The 16,030-nt window shown below is 36.7% G+C and overlaps 1 protein-coding gene across 3 annotated transcripts in view; it reads right to left on the bottom strand.

Annotated features, from left to right (window-relative positions):
• Nucleotides 1-11,991: 11,991 nt before the first annotated feature.
• The window catches only part of LOC124595396 (NADP-dependent malic enzyme), a 68,162-nt gene continuing 64,123 nt past the window's right edge, over nt 11,992-16,030 (bottom strand). Inside the window, exon 12 of one of the 3 annotated variants that reach the window (XM_047134122.1) lies at nt 11,992-15,473. The gene's annotated coding sequence lies outside the window, so the exon portion shown is untranslated. The remainder of the gene's footprint in view (nt 15,474-16,030) is intronic. The other 2 variants (XM_047134123.1, XM_047134121.1) reach the window with 2 other exon arrangements.

Below are 16,030 nucleotides of genomic sequence, written 5' to 3'. Positions count from 1 at the left end.
TCCAGCTGACAAGTTACTGGACACTGCGGCAAGCAGAGCAAGACTGCAAGGCCCACAGAGCCCTGTTGCGCAACACCTTTTCTCTCACTGGCACAGCAGCCAGCCCGCCCTACTCACTACAACTGCAGTGAAAGGTGCCATGACTTCTAACATACAAGTACATAACAAACTGTTACACAAATCAATGAGGGTCACCAGAAGCAGTATTTACTAAATGCTAATTGCTATAACAAAATAAACATATCAAAAATTTTCAGCTTTTTCTTATATGTCCTTGACATTCTTTCTGTTACAGATAGCATGTTAATGCTTTCTGGTTACTCCCATGTATTTTTACATTAAATGCTATACATCTGATGACTATTAATTGCAAATCATGTCAGTAATGTTCAGGGTTTCTGTCTCACTACCCTAACAATTGTGTCCCAGATCAAATACTCCTCATACAAAATAATCAGAATAATGCCTGAACAATCAACAATAACAGAATGATGTTTTTATGCTCTTTGGCATGTTGTATCAGTGTGTTGCTGTCACAACCAGTTGCCACACAAAGTAGGGTACTCAGTGGATTTTTATTAAGGCTCAGATTTTTTGTAACACAATAATTTAAAACATAAAGAGAGTTTAATAAATAGTGTTACCTGGTTTCATCCATAATGTTATAGCACTGAAAGTGTTTGCTTGTTATAAAATGTGATAAAACTCAAAATTGTTTTACAACTGTCATTAACCAAAATTCCATACGAAGTATGTAAACATACCTTTCATAACACTTTAAGAAAATTGCACAATTTATTTTTGTTTCAATTCCAATGATCCGTGTGAATGATATTTTCAGCTGTGTAGTCCAGTGAAAGAAAACACTTTGAATGACAGGTAGCAGAGATATTCTCATCGTGCATGAAATAACTGTCTTCATTAGGCCCCATTAACACATTTACCTATCATCTGTTTAAAACATCGAGAAAAAGCCACCACACAAAATTCCAACAAAGTAAAATTTAATTGTTATTGCAATTTAACTTATGTGCAGTATAGAGTTTCTATATACTATCAACAGTGAGGTCATTAGAACAATTACATAAGGATGCAGGAAGCAGCTGGCAGTGGCTTTTTCAGCAAAATCATCCCAGATTTGCCACATCTGCTTAAAGAAAAGCTAAATCTCGATAGGTGGGTGAGCATTTGAAGCTCATTCCTCTTGAATGGGATCTCAGCACAATAACCACCGTGTCATCTTGCTCTTTTTAAACAGATTAAGTGGCAATTCAGACTACTATTATTCTTCTGTTTAATCCTTTTACTGTCTGTTCTGTCACTGTCTACAACACACAAATTTGTCAGTTGGTTCTATGACCTCACTGTTAACTTGCATAACTTTATTTTTGATATGTTGTTTACACTTTACTTTGGCCTCAACATTAATTATCTGTTCTACTTTCAAACTTGTTCTATTAATATCACACATTTGTTGCTGACATTTGTCTACACTACAGTCAAACAGAACAATGTCATCAGCAGAATGAAGGTGGTTCACATATATTCCATTAACAAGTATTCCTTCTTTATGACTAGGTCTGTTACTTCAGGTGTGGCTGAAATGCCATCACAATCTTTCTCAGAATATACAAGTTACATTGTAAGTGGTAATCTGTACTCATTTCATATTTCTGTAATTTGGTTCATAACTTGCAAGTCATCTGTTAGGCTGTAACCACTTCTAAAGCCACCTTGTTCCTCTGCTTGCTTCCAACTTAATATATTTTTATGTGGATGCTGATACTTTTAATGGATATCTTGTTCTTTATGGAGTAGATGATGAGAAGCCTATATAGTTCTTTCACCATCTGTCCCCTTTCTTGAAAAAGTAGAGAAATTATTATGTAGTTTCAGTTTTTGGGAATAGCTCCATTTCAAAAACATTGTGTGTATAATTTTGCACATTACTTTCGTATTATTTTCCCTCTAGATTTAATAATTTGCATTGAAACTTCTTCATCTCCAGGCACCTTTCCTTTGTTCACACACTGAATGGTTCCATATACTCATAGGCCTACTTCTTATGCATGACTTACAGCACAATGTAATTACAGGAATAAATAAATCAGCAACCATTTTTTTATGCATATTAATTGTGTATTGAATTTTAAAAATATATTTCTTTGCAATTTCAAGGCTGTTTGTCTAATGAGGAATGTATACATTTACTTACAGCATGAATTACCTATTTAAATTTTTAACACTAAGCAGGTACTTGTGAGTATTGACTAAAACATACAGTAAAGGCTTTTAACTATGAAGATATAGAACCACTTCAACAGTTTTTATATGTAGGGCAGCCGAATACAAGAAACTGGATGGACAGCAAAAGAAATAAACAGAGATGTAAAAATTACTTGGAATGCTCTGGCGAACTAGGCATAGTTTTCAAAACTAAGCTCCTGATGTGTCTGAAAAAGTATAAAATATGTGTGTATCACCAGTTTTGACTCACGGCAGTGGGACACAGTGTTTCAGGGAAAAATAAATAAATAAATTTGGTCAACATTAATCAAGAGAGGCACATCAAGAATAACATGGAGAAACAGGAGAACTTACAAACTGAGCGGGAAACCAGCAAGATTATAAGATAAAATGGAATGCAGTGCAGTGGAGGTAATTGGGACGTGTAGCCCAGTAAATGTGTGGTAGATGTACTTATACATCAACATTTATACACCACAAGTCATCTTATGGGGTGCAGCAGAGGGTACTTCTGGTACTATTACTCTTCCCCCCCCCCCCCCCCCCCCCCATTCCATTTGTGAATGATGTGTGACAAGATGAATATCAGTGAACTTCCATATGGTCTACAATTTCTCCGATTTCCTTGTCATCATCATTTTGTGAGATGAATGTTGAATATCATCTCATGTTTGACTGGAACATATGCTCTCTGAATTTCAACTTGTAGCATCTGCCTTTGGAGTGTGTTGATCATCTCTATAACATACTCACATCAAACAACAATCCCAAGATGAAGCATTCTTTCTTCGTTAGATATTCTATCTTGCATTAACCTATACTTATGAGAGTTCCTGATGGATGAAGAACACTCAACAATTAGTTGAACAAGTGATATAAGCCACTAAATTTGTGGTGAATTGTTTTTCCTTAAGTTCTCCCTCTGAATTTCATCTTGGGATCTGATTTTCCTAAAATTAGTTTTATGCGGCACATTTCACTTTAGAAACAAAGATGATGAGACTTACCAAACAAAAGCGCTGGCAGGTCGATAGACACACAAACAAACACAAACATACACACAAAATTCTAGCTTTCGCAACCAACGGTTGCTTCGTCAGGAAAGAGGGAAGGAGAGGGAAAGACAAAAGGATGTGGGTTTTAAGGGAGAGGGTAAGGAGTCATTTCAATCCCGGGAGCGGAAAGACTTACCTTATGGGGAAAAAAACGACGGGTATACACTCGCACAAACAAACACATACCCATCCGCAAATACACAGACACAAGCAGACATTTGCCTTCGTCATTTTTTCCCCATAAGGTAAGTCTTTCCGCTCCCGGGATTGAAATGACTCCTTACCCTCTCCATCCTTTCGTCTTTCCCTCTCCGTCCCTCTCTCTTGACGAAGCAACTGTTGGTTGCGAAAGCTAGAATTTTGTGTGTATGTTTGTGCTTGTTTGTGTGTCTATCGACCTGCCAGCGCTTTTGATTGGTAAGTCTCATCATCTTTGTTTTTAGATATATTTTTCCCACGTGGAATGTTTCCATCTACTATATACATCTCACTTTAGGTCATACCATGTGGTTACTCCTAGGAATTTTGCAACAGTTAATATTTCCAATGATTTGTCACCAACAGTGTAATGGAAAGTATGTATCCATCTATCTGTGAGCAATTCGTTACATTCTGCAAGTATTCCTGCATTTTACTAGACTTCTGGCTTTGCAATGTTCATACAGAAAACAAAACTGTCTATGAGCAACCGCATGGGGCTTAGAGTGTTATCCACTAGATTAGGCTGTTCCAGCTCAAGTGCCTGCTCAAACACATCCAGGTGCCCACAGGAAGTAGTAGGCAAACAGCTGGCACTTGGGCAATCAGATAGCAGGGTTGTAGTTTAATGATTGTACTGCCCTTGCCTCAGGCTGTTGTGGCCAAGTGATTTCCACATGTGCATGCCATATGGGACAGTGTTGGGGGAACCTACTTTGGGGTACTCTCAAACTTACAGATACATCTGTTGATTCTGTTTCATGAAGAATGACAAGCCGTGTTCTAACAGGGAGGAAGTATTGAATCTAATCAGAAAGATCTTATTTTGTTCACTGGATGACTGTGCAGAACTGTACCGAAGGCCTTCTGGGAGTCGAGGAACAGAGCAACAAACTGAGTGCCGTTGGCTACAGTGCTCTGGATCCTAAGAGTGAACAGAGCTAGCTGAGTTTCACAGGATCTCTGTTTGCAGAATCCATGTTGATATTTTAGAGGAAATTTCCATTCACCAAAAAGTGTTAATGGGTTTTTGTATAAACATATTCCATAATTATACGACAGATTGACATCAGTGAAGTAGGTGTATAATTATAGGCTTCTTGAAAATGGGAATTCCCACACTTTTTGCAATCATTAGGTACCCTTTGTCGTACCTGCAACTTATGATCAACCACTGTTACAAGGTGAGCAAGTTCTTTTGCATATTCTGTGTACAATTTAACGGGTATCTTATTTGATCAAGATGCCTTTTCCCTGTTGAACAGTTTGAGTTGGTTTTGTTTTTCATGTTCACATACCTCACATCTCCCATTTCAGTGTTCATTTGGTGATTAAAAGGAGAAACTATATTATGATCTGCTGTCATTACACTATTTTGAAGAATCAATTCAGTGTTTTGACCTTTGCTCTGTCATCTCCCATTTGGTACCAGTTTGGTCACTGAATAACTGAACAGATCATTTCAACCGGGTTACTGCTGACACAAAGCAAAAAAAGTCTTAAGATTACTCAGATTGGTTTTAACACAGCTACTGAACCACAGTTGGTCTTTTCTATCCCTTAAAACTTTGTTCAGCATACACTAATTTAAGATTTTTGTATAATACTTCTGAATTTTATCCATTTTTGCTCCACATCTTTATCCTCAGAGCTAATTTCGACTCCACAGATACTCTGTTATTTATATTATGTCACTCTTGCTATGCAATTGTGTTTCCCTTACTTTCTTAACACACTTTGTAGCATGTAGTCATTGATGCTACCTCCGGCTTATGATCACATAGCTCTCCTTTATATTAACTAATCTGAAAAGTTTGGGTCTGTCTGTTGCTAGGTGGTTTTCTCTATCTGCTTGACGTAATTTTCAGAGAAGACTTTCAGAACAGTTTCACATGAATCCCTATGTATGGCATCAGTTTTAATTGCAGTCTCTTCCATTCTACAACTGGCAAGCTGAAAACTCCCTACATTACAATAGCATCATCAGGAAACTTACGATATTCTGAAAGTTCTCTGAAGTGCTCTGCCACCACAGCTCCTGGAACAAATACTCTAAAAAAAGCAGTCAAGGCCCGTTTGAACTGCCTTTTCCTTCTTTCTTTTTAAGTCATCAGTCTTCTGACTGGTTTGATGCGGCCCATCACGAAATCCTCTCACATGCCAAACTCTTTGTCTCAGAACAGCACTTGCAACCTACGAGGTGCATTCAAGTTCTAAGGCCTACGATTTTTTTTCTCCAGACTTGAAAGAGGTAGAAACAAGCGCATTGTTTTAAAATGAGGCCGCGTTCATTGTCAATACATCCCAGAGATGGCAGCACCAGCGGCGAGAATGAGAACTGTTTTAAATACTTAAAATGGCGACGTTTTCCTTACTTGAACAACATGCAATCATTCGTTTTCTGAATTTGCGTGGTGTGAAACCAATTGAAATTCATCGACGGTTGAAGGAGACATGTCATGATGGAGTTATGGATGTGTCAAAAGTGCGTTCGTGGGTGCGACAGTTTAATGAAGGCAGAACATCGTGTGACAACAAACCGAAACAACCCCGGGCTCGCACAAGCCGGTCTGACGACATGATCGAGAAAGTGGAGAGAATTGTTTTGGGGGATCGCCGAATGACTGTTGAACAGATCGCCTCCAGAGTTGGCATTTCTGAGGTTCTGTGCATACAATCCTGCATGACGACCTGAAAATGTGAAAAGTGTCATCCAGGTGGGTGCCACGAATGCTGACGGACGACCAAATGGCTGCCCGTGTGGCATGTTGCCAAGCAATGTTGACGCGCAACGACAGCATGAATGGGACTTTCTTTTTGTCGGTTGTGACAATGGATGAGACGTGGATGCCATTTTTCAATCCAGAAACAAAGCGCCAGTCAGCTCAATGGAAGCACACAGATTCACTGCCACCAAAAAAATTTCGGGTAACCGCCAGTGCTGAAAAAATGATGGTGTCCATGTTCTGGGACAGCGAGGGCGTAATCCTTACCCTTTGCATTCCAAAGGGCACTACGGTAACAGCTGCATCCTACGAAAATGTTTTGAAGAACAAATTCCTTCCTGCACAGCAACAAAAACGTCCGGGAAGGGCTGCGCGTGTGCTGTTTCACCAAGACAACGCACCCGCACATCGAGCTAACGTTACGCAACAGTTTCTTCATGATAACAACTTTGAAATGAATCCTCATGCTCCCTACTCACCTGACCTGGCTCTTAGTGACTTTTGGCTTTTTCCAACAACGAAAGACACTCTCCGTGGCCGCACATTCACCAGCCGTGCTGCTATTGCCTCAGCGATTTTCCAGTGGTCAAAACAGACTCCTAAAGAAGCCTTTGCCGCTGCCATGGAATCATAGCGTCAGCGTTGTGAAAAATGTGTACGTCTGCAGGGCAATTACGTCGAGAAGTAACGCCAATTTCATCGATTTCGGGTGAGTAGTTAATTAGAAAAAAAGAATCGGAGGCCTTAGAACTTGAATGCACCTCGTACATCCTCAATCATTTATTGGGTGTATTCCAATCTGTTTTCCTCTGCAGTTTTTGTTGCTTAATGCCACCCAAATTATTTCAAGGAAGTACTTTTTTGCATTCAGGGAGATAAGACTGAGAATATGACCTGATGGAAGGTGAGTTGATAGCACCATGAAACTAGCAGACACACACACACACACACACACACACACACACACACACACACACACACACACACACAAGTAGCTGAAAAAATAGAAAAGTCTAGAAGAATCCTTTAAAGAGTTTGGATGTCAAATGGTTGACAGTGACGATGATACATTTTTTGCAACTATTTTCCTGCTTCCAAATGATGTATATGCAAAGATGATGATAGAGTGGTGATATTTATCATAGAAAGTGGTACATCCCACGTATTATACAACTACAGTTGTAAGGTCGATTCACGGTTGATGAAGCTGAAAAATTTGTCGAAACATCCCACAATATATTTCAAATGATGGTGTTCACGCATGCTGTGAACAAGATGGGGGACAGGACAGAATTTCAAAGTCAAGGCTTGTCAGGAAGAAAGTTTTGATATTGATGTTGGGGGCAATGGTGTTGTCTGTTGACATGAACACTCAACTATTTTTCTGAAATTTCTGAAGTGTTAATGGTGGATTTTTTGCTTTTGCCCCTTTTTAGTTTTTATTTTATTATTTTGCCTGGCTTTTATGACATATTTTAAATATTCCATGGTGACTTAAGACATTGTTTTCATGGAGAGTTCTTCCATATTTTCCTGGGTGTACTACAAGTTCCCATCATCATAATCCCCCCCCCCCCCCCCCCCAGATAAGGGTATGTCCAACATGGTTACCACCCATTGGTCATTGTTATCGTGACATTATATTCTTCCCCCGTTACATCTTTTCAGGGGGGGCATTCCACCCAGACTAATTTTATGGGTGAAGATGTGCAACCATACTGAACTGCACAGTTCACAGAGCTCTTCAAACAACATGATATCTGGCAAATGAACAAAATTTGTGACCATATCTAACAGCACAGGTGATAAAGGTCTTGGAATGTCAGGATATTTGGCAAATGGCCTGGCCTGCCCATTTGCACAACTTAAATCCCATCTAGCACATGTGGGTTGCATTGGTGAGACAAAGCAGCATGTCACATGCACCAGCAATCATCCAGCAGTTGTCAACTGTACCGGTTGAAGAGCATGCATTGCTGTCCTTGATGACCACAGAACATCACATTAAGAACCACGTTCGTAATGTCCTGGGGACCATCATGGATTGCACTGGCTTCAGCATAATTATTGTTGCTGAATAGAATTGTCATTTCTGTTTGTCTCATTGTGTCTGTCTTTCTGTTACCTTCTGTACTATGCTGTAGCAGTTCTTTCTATGTGTGGTCCAAGTTTCATCAAGCTATGTTACTAGGGAGTCAGTAGCATACCATGCAAAAGTTACTTTGGTCCTCAAGTTATTTATATGGGTATGTGATGGCCATTCAGAGATTTTTCTGTTTGAATGGTTAATTATTTCTATACAAGATTTCCTGTATGGTAGGTATGGAATTGTTATGAGGAAATGTATTCAATCTACTTTTGAAAACACTTTTGTTATCTGTCAAACATTTTATTTCCATGGGTAGGTTTTCAAAGATTTTTATACCTGTGTATTTCACCTCTCTGTGTCTAAGTTATGTTTATTAAAGGATAACACTGATTATTCTTCCTTCTAGTAGTGTACTTGTGAATAGCTCTGTTACTTTCAAACTCTGGTGTGTGTATTTTGTAAGACAATAAATGATTTTGTAAGTGAATAAATTTAATACTTATAGCTTTAATTGCAAGGGGTAGGGTGTGTGTGTGTGTGTGTGTGTGTGTGTGTGTGTGTGTGTGTGTGTGTGTGTGTGTGGTGCACGTGCACGCAAATCCCCCCCCCCCCCCCTCGCCCCCACACACACACAATAAATTTTAATTACTTTCTTTTATGAAATTAATAAGTCTTGCCTAAGTGAAGAGTTACCCATAATATTATCCGTAAGTCATCAGTGAATGAAAAATGTGTGAACTATATTAAGTTACTGACTTTACTATTCTTGTAGCAAAGGTAGCTGAGCCTAAAGTTTTGCAGGCCTATTGTACAGTTATTCCAGTTTCATATTTCATCAATATGCACACCTAAGAACTAAAAACTTTCAATTCTGTTTGTTACTTCTTGTTGGTACATTAGGTTAATAGGAGGCCGGATATTTTTGACAGTACAAAAATAGATGAGGTATGTATAAGTTTAAAAGTAGTTCATTTGTGCATTTTGTCAGTGATGTTCACAAAACATCATTTATTATTTTCTGTGTTTATGCTTCTTTGGTTGGCTTCACAGCTACACTTGCATCAAGTAACATTCTCAAGGAGTGTGAAATTTGGAGAATATCTCTATAGATTATAAAAACGTATGTATGATGTTCAGTATCTGCTCCTAAATTACAGGATCAATTTGAATCAAACTTTGTACACATTTCACTTTCTATCTGGAAAGAAACAGTGTAGGGACAAGAGCCATATACCTCTCAAAAACCTGGTGGGTTGGAGAGGAGTGTAATGTACTGTGCACAAATATTCAGACTTTATTCATCCAACATTTGAAAATGAAAGCACTTAGCGAATTCCAACACACTTTATGCCCAAATTCAAACCGTTACAAAGCTTTTACTCATCAACATACCCCTGCCCACAAAGTAACAGGAGGACAAAGCTTCTCACCCACTACAACTTCGCTGTTCATGCGGTAAAGGTGCCACTTCACACATGATGTGCTTAATTTATTACTTCCTTACCACTAACTGCATTTGTAAGCATTTCACAGACAGTATCTACATATACAGCGGGTGTACGTGAACAGGGAAAAAAATTCCAGGTTTTTCCCACATTTCCCAGTTAGAATGCACTTTTTCTCAGGTGAAAATACACTTATCCATGGGTGAAAATACACTGTACCTCTGGTGAAAGTACTTTTTTCCAGGTTAAATAACAATATAGTTTTTCTCAAAGCTGTGAAACTTATCAAGCCTTTGAATGGTGAAGGTTTTATACATCAGCATAGAGCTTCGGAGCACTTAGGAAATGAAACCCAGGGAAAAAACCAATGTGTTTTGGAAGGTCTTTAACATGCAGAAAGATGTACACAGCATATTTTGCTATTATAAAAGTATAAACATGAACTGCATCGAATACAGCACAGTAGCTTCCGAAGCATTTCTGTTGGCCAATCACAGTTCAAGTCACGTGATCTACCAGCCAATGACAGCAGATACTCAGAGCACAGACACATGAGGTAGTTAGCCAGTTGCAACATCAATGTTACATAGTGCAAACACACAAATAGGAAAAGTTAACGGTACAGCTACAAGCTAAGCTTTCACATATTTTATTTCAAAAATTTTTTGCCTTTTTTTCCGAGGGTGTGTATAGGCAGGATCCTAAGAGCACAGCTTAATACTTCTGGATAGGCGATTATACATTTCACTGCAAGGCACCGAAAAGTTTGTGGATTACATGGCTGAAGACATGTTCCATCAAACACTTCGACTTTTCCATAGAAATTCCTGTTACAGATAAAACTGCTCAAGAACTCACTTCACATATTTTTGAAAGATAATTACATATTTTGCCATTGTTATCAATTAATTTTTAACCTGTTAAAGGAATAAATAATACAAAAAACTAACCTAAAAACTTGGTCTTTTTTAGTGTATGTTATTTAAAATAAGAACACTTGGTGAATTCCAACACACATTTAACTTAAATTCAAATCCTTTCTAAACTTTCCTTAATTACATGCATAGCATAAATTATTCAACACATTAACTCATTTGTAAAGCAAACTATGTTTGAAGCTGTTTTATACGGGGGAGTGAGATTCTTTAAGGAACTGCAGGTTTACTTGTTATTTACTGTCTGGAAAAAAGAAGCATAACTCAGGAACACATGGACCAATTTCAACCCTATTAGTTAAATACGCAATGTTATTAGTATAAATATACTATGGGAATAAGATTCTCCAGTACCACAAGAGTTACGGGTGTGGGTAAGAATTGGTGAAGTAAAAATTTTCAAAAATGTCCTATTGGTATTTATTTCCTGCATTTACTTGACTTGGATGCTTTAAAAGTATGAAGTGTAATTTATCTCTTATTTTTGCTGTTCACAGTGTCAAGCAGGTTGCGAGAATGAGCACCCAGTGAGCCAATAATTGTGTTGATATGTTTCAGGAGATAAGATCAAGCCATACAGCTGAATACCACAGATGAATTTAACATTCTCTTTGGAGTTGTATGGTATGAAGAATCAGATATATGTATGTGCAGTATGCATCACATACACTTCTGTTCAACATCTCCTCGTAAGTCCATCGATCAATTTCAACCAAACTTTGTGCACATATTACTTACTAACTGAAAAGAAATACTGAGGAGGTAAAAACCACCAACCTCCCACTGTGGTGGAGGTGGGAGTATTGGGCAGAGAAGTGAGGGGTGAGTAAGTACACAGAGGGGATGGATGAGGAGGTGGGCAGAGAGGGGGGGGGGGGGGAAGGGAATGAACTGAGACAGGGGGAGTAAAAGATAGATGGAGACAGGAGGAAAGGAGAGACGCACCAATAGAAGATTGGAATACACAAATACCTAGGCAATGCCAAGTTTTTCAACTAGGAATCAAATAAATTTACAATTATAATGAAAAAATTTACATTATTTATGAAATGGTTACAATATGAATGGTTTCACTTGCTCTGATAAAAAGAATGTATCTAAACAAATATCACCTCTATTTATATGTGAGTTTATTACTCGTTACTTATTCTTTAAGTTGATTGTAGTGTCATGAAAATTTTGCTGTCTTCCATCTTGTACTTCACACTCTTGTTCATACCAAATCAATGAATACAGAAAGTGATGTTCATTTCAAGAAGTCTAATACATTTAATTTCTATTAGAAAACACCAAAGATTATCTCTGTTTAAGGATTTATTATAAACACATATTTAATCACAATTATCAACAGTTACTAACATACTGCTATCACAATAGAAATAGTTACAAGACAATAAAAATATATTTTAAACACTGTCCTTAACATTAATGAGATGATATCACAAAAATGAATCACAATTTCATAAAGACCACCATCTTCATGCACAAAGAGTAAGATACAAATTTGTTTCAAATTCTGCAATGGTAACACTATGTGAACATCAAGGTCAGTAACTTATGAAAATTAAATGAAGATAATGCTTCATTTATTTGAAGACAGGTTTGGAACAGAATTTTTGAAATTATAGATCAGAGATTAACTTTTAGTCTGGTTATCAATATCAGACAACTAATGTACAATAAAGTGTATGAAAATCTGATGTTCTCCAAAATTCCTCCAAACATACCATGGAAAGTCCTTTTTGATATTCTTGTCAGTAAAATTGCAGAAAGCTGCATGAAAATGTGGAAAGAATATTTTTAAGACAGGTCAGATTCATGATACTGTGTTTTTGTATAAAGAGATGATTAGATTCATGCACGCATGCACCTGCACGTACGCGCACACACACACACACACACACACACACACACACACACACACACACTTTTCAGCACATAAAATAAATAATTTTCACTTTTTCATTCACAGAGATGTAAATTTATGACTCAGTTACAACAGTTATTCAAAAATACTCTCATTCATGAGGAATACCAGAGAAACAAAATGAAGGGAAGCTGGCATGCAAGTGACAGCTGAACACTGGTTACAAACTGAAATTCTAAAAGAATATTTAACTTTCAAGATCTGAGATCCACTCAAACACATAGACATGCTTAAACATATTCATCAGAATACATTTCACTGTGCTGTACTAAGTTCAATAACAATCTTTTTTAATTTTATTTGTCCAAACAGTAAAAAAATAATAAAACGAAAAGACAAAAATTTCCTGTTTCAGTAAACTATAAATGAGCCACAGAAGTACTGCATCCCAGGAAACCAAGTGCTACATTTACATGGGAAAAAAGGAGGAATACGCACACTTACTTTGACAAAATGTCCAGTCATGTCTGAGGAAAGGGAACTGAAAGTGAAAACATTACTTACTCTGGCATAATAGTAAGGGTAATATTGCAATGATGTGATGAACTTAGGAGAGTTCTAACAAAAACAACTGGGGTGTAATGACTAATATAAAAATGAGGGATTAACAGCTGGGGTAAAAATCACATGCCTTGACAGCAGAAACACTATGGCAATAAGGTTGATGAGTACTATCTACAGGAAGTATACATGGTAATAAGAAATATGCAAGTGCTGCAGAAACATTTTTTCTATAACACTGATAACCGAGGAGGACTGGGAAAATAGGAACCTCACAATAGACTTTTTATGCATAGAAAAGTCTTGGAAGTAATGAAAAAAAATGGTAGATTCCAATGATATAAAACTGTGAGAATTGTCTCGCAAAGAAAGAGGTTCTACCATTAAAAAGGTCTATAACAGGATCTGACAGCAAATCTTTGTTTTCATAAGAAGTAGTGAGGGTGCAAAAATAGCGCACTACAGTTGAATGCACCGAGTATTAACACATTTTGACATAAAAATTCCAACTCCAAAACAACAAACGGGTATCAACAACTAACAGATTCAAGTATGTTTCTGCGATGAACAAGGGCTAGAAATATGAATGATACAAAATAGTAAAACTGTGAAACAAAGCATACACAATGGAACTTCAAAAGATCAAAATTCAGGCAACTGAGACAGAATGAACCAGAGAGCAAATATATTAATAATGTCGAACACACATCTTGTGTTTTCTCCACTATTCGATGGACACATGTACCCATCTAGACATAGAAACAATAATATTCAGTAACAACAAAATTAGGAAATAAGATAGCTTGCCTGTGAATCAGAGTTGGGAAATGATAATTGCATGGGTGCTTGAAGACTATCAAAGAATGTAGATTGCTGGTGAGAAATGGAAGAGTAACAGTCACTGAATATACAGTGTTTCAGGAGTGTGTACCACTGAAACACACTGGAAGAATGTATTACCAAACTGAAAGATAACATTTAAAGAAATAGGTGGAACGGTATGTCTATTGAGGATAACAAAATATTCATTTACAAGGTATCCTGGAAATTCGGTCTTCATTAGCCAGCACAGGTAACTGCAAAAATAAAATTTATGTGTAAAATGTAATCACCTGTAGCAGATTACATGGGGTAACTGTTCGGTTTTCAGAAAGTTTTGTTGGCAGAACACTACTACACAATAATACACTATTTCGGAAATGGTTTCATTTAACTACCCAATCTTGGTTAGAACATTTCGTGAAACAGTGCAATATAATATGGATGTTTTATTTAAATAAAAAAAGTTTTTTTTTTATATATATATATATATAAAATGTCCATATTTTGGTGTAACGTTGCAAAATGGTGAAATATTTTCCTCTGCCAAGCCACAGGCTTCATAACTCTTAACTTCAGTAAGAAGAGAAAACATAGCATGCCAGACATTTTTACCATTGGTGTGCCAATTACCATAAATTAGGTGATGTAATTGGTTTATATTTTTATTGAAAAATATATTATTAAAGCACAGTGAAATTAAAACATACAGAGGGTCAATTTTAAACAAAATTTAATGTGGACAATATAGACAAATTGTGGAAAAACACCCAGAAAAAGGACTAAAGGCACTATGTGTCTGTCTTTCATCGAATTCTCTTCTTCAATCCAAAACACAAGTATATACCTGCACAAACACACAACTCCATAAACAAAGTGATAAATGGATGGGATACTTATTAGTGGAAATATTTACGGGTAGTATTTTTTGATTAAACATCAGTTCAATGAAATATTACCGCAATGGGACAGATAGTAAATAACGCAATTCACTGTTGATGAACAACTAAGATTAATTAAATTCTGAGTAAAAAATGTACTAATACCAAAATAGTCCCAATAACACATTATAGCAAGGTTTAAAGTTATATAATATTCACCGAAAAAAACACGCAACAGACTTTGACGGTACAAACAAACAAAATTGTAAGAAGAACTGTCACAATGGTATTAACACCAATAATACTCATAAATACATAAATAAATAAATAATCACAGACAAAAATAACTATGAAAGCTATAAACTGTGCAAGGCTACCGAAAAGGGAAGATGGCTAAAAAACTTTTAACAAAGTATGGGCTGCAACTGGACCAAAAGCAACACGAGAAAATATCAATGTGTTTCAAAAGAATGTCTTATTTTCCTTGCTACTGTTTCTTATTTTTCTCACTTTTACATTTTTCATTCTTAATAAGCCTCAGTATCTTTAACATTCATTACAAATTTTTCCATATTGCTGTTGGCCAAGTCGTGGCTTTTTATCCAGTCAATACAGACAGGTTTTACCTATTTTTATAATGCTGGATGTACCTGCAAATAATGATGATGATAGTAATGAAGAAGAAGAAAAATATGACTAAAATGAACAATGCACTTAATACTGTTGCTGCAATAATCCATAACACACACACTAAGTGTTAACATGTCTAAAGCAAGAACTGACTAAAATGGTACGGCTTAAAAAGATCCGTTCTATCACAATAAGTTTGGTTTTTCCAGCAAATAACACACAAATCTGACAAGTTTCTGTAGGAACTTTGAGTAAAAACCAGAATCATAAACACTGTTATTAAGCCTGCAATGGTTTCTAAATTTATGAAACATGTATCTTATACACCATTTTTAACCTTTACTTTAATTAGAGCACTTGATTTTAACTGGATAACAAAGGACAATACCACAAAATTAGGAGACAGAAGAAAGAACAATGAGCGAACTGGTATGACTGGTTAAATTTTGCAATATCACACATCAATATACGTAACAAGAAAGTCCATATACTTTGTTGATCAACATACACTCAGTTTCTACCTTTAGTCACTGGAACAAAAGTGAAACTAATAAATTATTTAAAGAAATCAAAGTAT

The sequence above is a fragment of the Schistocerca americana genome, chromosome 2 (assembly GCF_021461395.2).
Source record: "Schistocerca americana isolate TAMUIC-IGC-003095 chromosome 2, iqSchAmer2.1, whole genome shotgun sequence".
Taxonomy (NCBI): Eukaryota; Metazoa; Arthropoda; class Insecta; order Orthoptera; family Acrididae; genus Schistocerca; species Schistocerca americana.
This window is presented reverse-complemented; position numbering and strand designations above follow the sequence as displayed.